We start from the raw sequence: 6,000 nt of genomic DNA on the forward strand, positions 1-6,000 counted from the left end.
ACTGAAATCTAAATTAAAGTCATGGAATGACAATCCGCTGCCATTTTTTGCAGGTTACTAAGTCTAATAATAATCTTCTTCTACAGCTTTTCCCACTTAAGTGGGGTCACTGTTTGTTATGAGTCTCCTCCACACCTTCCTGTCTTGGGCTGTCACCACATCCAAGTTCTTCATCTTCAAGTCCTCTTCTACCAGCTCCCTACATCTCTTCTTTGGCCGCCCACGCTTCTGCCTTCATTGCACATCCATCTGCATGACCCTTCTTCCCACATATTCGTCCTCCCTCCTCATCACATGACCAAACCATCTCAACCTTGCCTCCTGTATTTTCGCTCCTAAGTTCGTAACTTTCACTGTTCCCCTGACATAGTCATTTCTCAGATGATTCTTTCTGGTCACACCGCACATCCACCTAAGCATTCTCATTTCTGCTACTTCCATCCTGCTGATGTTATTTTTCCTCAGGGCCACAGTTTCTATAGCATATGTCATAGCTGGCCTCACTACTGTCCTATACATTTTGCCTTTCAGATTGATCGGTACCCTCTTATCGCATAACACTCCAGCCACTCCCTCCAGTTCCTCCAACCTGCTTGTATCCTGCATCCCACTTCCTTCTCAGCTCCTCCATCTTCTTCCACTGTTGAACCTAAGTATCTAAAGTCTCTCACCTTCTTGATGACATTTCCTTCCAGCTCCAGATCTGTCTCCTGGCCACCGCCCACTGCGCAACACATGTACTCTGTCTTACTTCTGCTCAGTCTCATACCTCTCTCTTCCAGTACTTTTCTCCATCTTTCCAGTTTAGTTTCCGCTTCTTCTCTTGAATCTACACACAGCAAGATGTCATCTGCATACAACATTGTCCAAGGTGCATCTTCTCTCACCTCCTCTGTTACCACCTCCATCACAATATTAAACAGAAACGGACTTAATGCTGACCCTTGATGCAAGCCAACTGTTACTTGAAAACTTTCTGTCTGTCCCAAACAGGTCCGAACACTTGTCTTCACATTTCTGTACATTTCTCGCACCAAACCTGACATATTTCTGCGGCACCTTCTTCTGCCTCAGACACCTCCAGACTTCTTGCCTTGGCACTCTATCGTATGCTTTCTCCAGATCAATAAATACCAGATGTAGCTCCCTTTGTTTCTCTCGATATTTTTCCATCATCTGTCGTAACCCAAAGATAGCATCTGTTGTTGATCTACCAGGCATGAAGCCAGAGCCAAATTGTTCCTTTGCAATCTCCACCTCCTCCCTCAATCTACCATCAAGAACCCGTTCTAGGATCTTCATTGTGTGGGACATCAACTTTATTCCTCTGTAATTTTTACAGTCTTGTGCATCCCCTTTACCCTTGTAGATGGGAACAAGAGTACTCTCCTTCCATTCCTCGGGTATATTTTCCTGTTGGCAAACTTTCATGAACAGGTCCCACAGCAGGTCAATTCCCTCTTCCCCCAGTGCCTTCCATGCCTCCACTAGAATTCTGTCGGGGCCCACCGCTTTTCCATTCCTCATCCTCTTCATGGCCTCCGTCACTTCCATTCTACTGATGTTCTGCACCATCCCCTCAGAAGGCTGCCCATCTCCTCTGTGAGTCCTTGCATTTTCCTCATTCAAAAGTCCCTCAAAGTATATTTTCCATCTGTTTCTTATGTCCACATCCCTCCATAATACTCTTCCTTCAGCATTTTTGATCTGCCTCACATGTAAGATGTCCTTAGCTGCTTTATTTCTACATTTCGCTAGTTGGTAAATTTTTCTCTGTCCTTCCTTTGTTTCTAATTGATCATACAGATCTTGATATGCCATGGCCTTCGCCTGTGCCACAACTCTCTTGGCTTCTTGCTTTCTCTCTTTGTACACCTCTCTGTCCTCTTCCACTCTTGACTCATCCCACTTCTGCTTTACCTTCCTCTTAGCTGTCACTGCCACTTGTACATCATTATTCCACCACCAACCCTCCTTCTGCTCTCTAATCTTTCAAGATGTCTCACCAAGCACCTCGATTGCACAGCTCAGGATTACTTTTGAATTATGTTTCCACCAATCTTGTACATTTTCCAGTCCATCTGAAATCCTCTCTAACACTCTCTCCCTAAAACGATTCCTCACACTCTTCTCTTTTAAGCGAAACCACTTAATTCTCTTCATCCCATGGCAACCAGAAGTTCTTAATAATAATGATTTCGTAATTAAGTTTTGGCAAAAAAAATCCCCCACACTAATAAAATCAGTAGCGCATAACGTTTACAGCCTCTCTTACTCAAAACCCTTTGCAAAATCCACTGTATATGCATCTTCTCTGTCCAAGATATTTGTCACCAGTATATAAGTAAGTTAGTGAAACATAATCTCCCCTTAGCAAACCCATGCTGATAACGACAGAGAATACTGCTGTTATCAACCCATTTCTGTATCGTACTTCTCACCAATCTCTCCAGGACCTTCACTACAACTTCATATATATAGACCGGTCTATAATTTGAAGCTGCAGCCTTATCATCGCTTTTATGCAGTGGAACAATTTTATCCTCCTTCCACTCCCTTGGAACCTGTGCTGTTGCAAAACTCTTGTTAAACAGGCATGCCAATGCTATTGCCAGTTCCCTGGAACATTCTCTTAAGATGTGTGGTGATATTTCATTAAATACTACTGCATTATTAACATCAAGGTTATTTATTTCCTCAAATATCTCCTGCTCACTCACAATTAAGCTATCCTCTCCTATGTCCTCTACACTCAAGTTCCTCATGATTTCACCCTGATCAGGATAAAACACACTTATAAATTGATCACTGAATACCTCAACAATGTCTTCTGCAGCAGTTAACATTCTACCACTTTCATCCCTTAACTTCATCTTTCCATGATTATTCTTCCTTCTACCTGCCACATATTTTGCCACACACAAAAAACTCTCTAGGGTTTTTCTTAGCCTGATTTGTCAATTTCTGCTCATACTCTACTTCTGTTTTCCTTACAAACTGAGTCACTCTCCTGGCTTGCTCTTTATATTCTTCATGTGACTCATTACCATTATTCATCTTGTACTTCCTCCAAAGGACTTTCTTTTTCCAGATTTCATGCTTAAGCTCCACATTCATCCATTTCACACCAACCTCATTCAGCCTTTTGGCCTTTGGGATACATTCGTACATTGATGCTATTAGGTATTTCTTTGTAAGTTTCCATGCAGCATTTATTTCCTTATAGCTCAACTCCTCGTTCCATGTTATAGCTCGAAGTTGTCTCCTAAGCTTGTCATAATCACCAGCCTATCTATCTACAATTCAAGCCCTTTCCAACATCATTTCCATACAAATTAAACAGCAATGGAAATTCTTCTGGGATATTCCTCCACACCAATGCAATTCACTAATCTACTATCCAACTACCATCTGTTCCAGTTTAATTGGTTGGTCGATTGGTAGAGCCTCTGCTTCTAATGGCTCGCAAAAAGTTAAGCAGCTTTGAGCGTGGTTAATAGTTAGAAGGGATCCAATTGTTCGATGGTGTTGGCATTTCTCCCTCGATGAGTCTTTGGACTCCCTGGAGGTGTCACATAATAATAATAATTACCAGCTCTCATCGTGTGGCAATCTATCAAAGGCTTGAGCAAAATCTAAATATACCATAGTGTATGCCTCCCCTCTATCCAATGCACCTGTCACCTAGTTATAATAAGAAGAATGCTAAAACCAACCCTCCTTCCCATGCTGTCCATCAAAGAGAATGTTGTCATCAACCCAATTCTGAATTCTTGTTCTCACTAGCCTCTTTAACACCTTTACCACAACTCTAGGCTAACAGTAATTTAAAGCCTTGGTCTTATCACCCATTGTCTTCTTTCCACTCCCTTGGGACTTGGGCAAGTCTAAGACTTAAGTTAATGAAGTAAGTTGAAGCTGTTATTAACTCCCTGGAACATTCCCTCAAGACATGCAGTGATATACCATCAAGCCCTAAGGCTTTCCTGACAACAAGTTTATTAAATTTCTTATACACCTCATACTCACTCACCATCAGTGGCTCCATTCCCACTATTCTCTCAAGTTCTGCATGATGCTATGTCACGAAGATGAAAAACCTTTACGAACTGCACACTTAATATTATTTTTTAAGTATGCAGTAACCATTTTTAATTGGTAAACTGACTGTTGGATTTAACCTGTATTCCTGTTCTTTGAAATGCTTGTTTCTACATGCTGACAATGTACTGTTATTTTCAGTAGAAATATCTGTGCTTTTCATTAAAGTTTTTTACTCTGGTTATTCTGTTATTTTATAGTTATTCCACAGTTATTCCTTTAAAAGATATGAAACTCTGCTAGTTACAAAAATTGGCTAATGGATGGATAAAAAATAGGGAATATGATAGAAACATACAAGTTACTAAAGGAATTTTATAGGACTGATGTAGAAGAAGGGAGAGAATGAAGAATCACCTTATAAATTGTATAAAGGTGGGTTAAGAGGTGGAATCTATTTCCACACAAGAGCACTCATGGTCTTGTGTGGAAACAGATTTGTTGACACAAAACCTATTTAGAAGAATAGGTTTTGTGTCAACAGATCATCATGTAACTATGAAAGAAAGAACCAACTCACAACATCCTCAAATGCTATAATGAATCAAATCCAAGATTCCAAATTGGCAAAACCGCTATTATAATCTTTGTCCCACAGTAATAGAACTAAACTTCACTTTTCTCACTCTGGGATGCAGTGTCCTTATATCAATTTATATTTCCATAATTAAAATCGCCCATGTTCATTAGTACTTTCTTATTCAATAATCTGAATTTCCTGAACATTTCCCGTTCCATTTTTAAACTTTTTTTTTTTTTTTGTTGATAATGTGAATTCCATTCAAAGGCTTATAATATGTTGGTGTGTTGAAGGTTAAATAAACGAAAAAATCTGCTCTAGACACAAAGCACTGAACTTTTAAGTCACTTCAGACAGAAAGGTAGTTATGGTTCACATCAGACGAAATTCGTCGATAAACTAAAAAAAAGTTCTACTCTACATCACACCATACATCTGAAGAGAAAGATAAATGCTGTTATAATAGTCTTAGTTGATGTGTCAAGTAACTACTAATTCTTTGTATTTATTCTTGATACCCAGTTCTTACACGCAATATTGATACGACAGCTACTTACGTCCAATAGCTAAAGATACTAACAAAAACACATGGCTTACATAATGTATCACATTATTTGCTTTATCTGGATGACATTACTGATTGCTTATCTTCTTTTTACTTAGGTGGTTACTTTATGATGACAGGAATGGTCATTTTGTGCATTTTTTTAACATGAAAGTAGAGGTTTTGCGTGTGTTTTCAGTTACTCCTTAGCTTAAAAGTCTGAGATTGGTAAAAATTTGAATATCGAAAATATTAATTTGAGAAAGCATGCTGAGGAAAATTTCTCCTCTTCCTCGATTTCTTTTGTATGAAACGACGACGCACTTTTCAATCACGACTTACCTATAATAACTTTGCGCCCCAATATCTCATGGAATCAATATTTTTAAATCACACCTATGTCATTTATAATTACGACAATACGTCATATCCGTTAACGCGAGAACCACTATATGCAAAAAAAAAAAAAAAAAAGAAGTTAGTTAAAGTAAAGAGCCAATAGGCTTCATTTCGGCAATGTAAAACATTATTTAAATTAAGGGGATATTAAATCCCACATTGTTTTAAAACCGAATAAGAAACTCAAAGATCGGAATCAAAGAGTTTCATGCCGAATATAGTAACTATAAACGTATCGGGGACTACTAGCGTATGCTAAAGCACGTAGCGTAGTACAAACTAGGGCAACTCGTTGCAAAGGTGGAGAAAGTTCTGATCGATATTCTTAGTATTTTCCATAATGTAAAACCCATCTCCTAGGAGATGGGTTTTACATTGTGGAAAAAACCCGAGTTTCCGGATAAATTTAGAAGAAAATCGTTGCCAGGAAGTTAGT

At 39.0% G+C, this 6,000-nt stretch overlaps 1 protein-coding gene across 1 annotated transcript in view; it reads right to left on the bottom strand.

Moving 5' to 3' along the window:
- The window catches only part of LOC150099851 (winged helix repair factor 1-like), a 182,496-nt gene extending 176,884 nt beyond the window's left edge, over positions 1-5,612 (bottom strand). The window contains exon 1 of the mRNA XM_090403997.1: positions 5,508-5,612. The gene's annotated coding sequence lies outside the window, so the exon portion shown is untranslated. The remainder of the gene's footprint in view (positions 1-5,507) is intronic.
- Positions 5,613-6,000: the final 388 nt, after the last annotated feature.

The sequence above is a fragment of the Typopeltis vanoorti genome, chromosome 14 (genome assembly GCF_054136105.1).
Source record: "Typopeltis vanoorti isolate ZY-2024b chromosome 14, IOZ_Tvanoo_1.0, whole genome shotgun sequence".
Taxonomy (NCBI): Eukaryota; Metazoa; Arthropoda; class Arachnida; order Uropygi; family Thelyphonidae; genus Typopeltis; species Typopeltis vanoorti.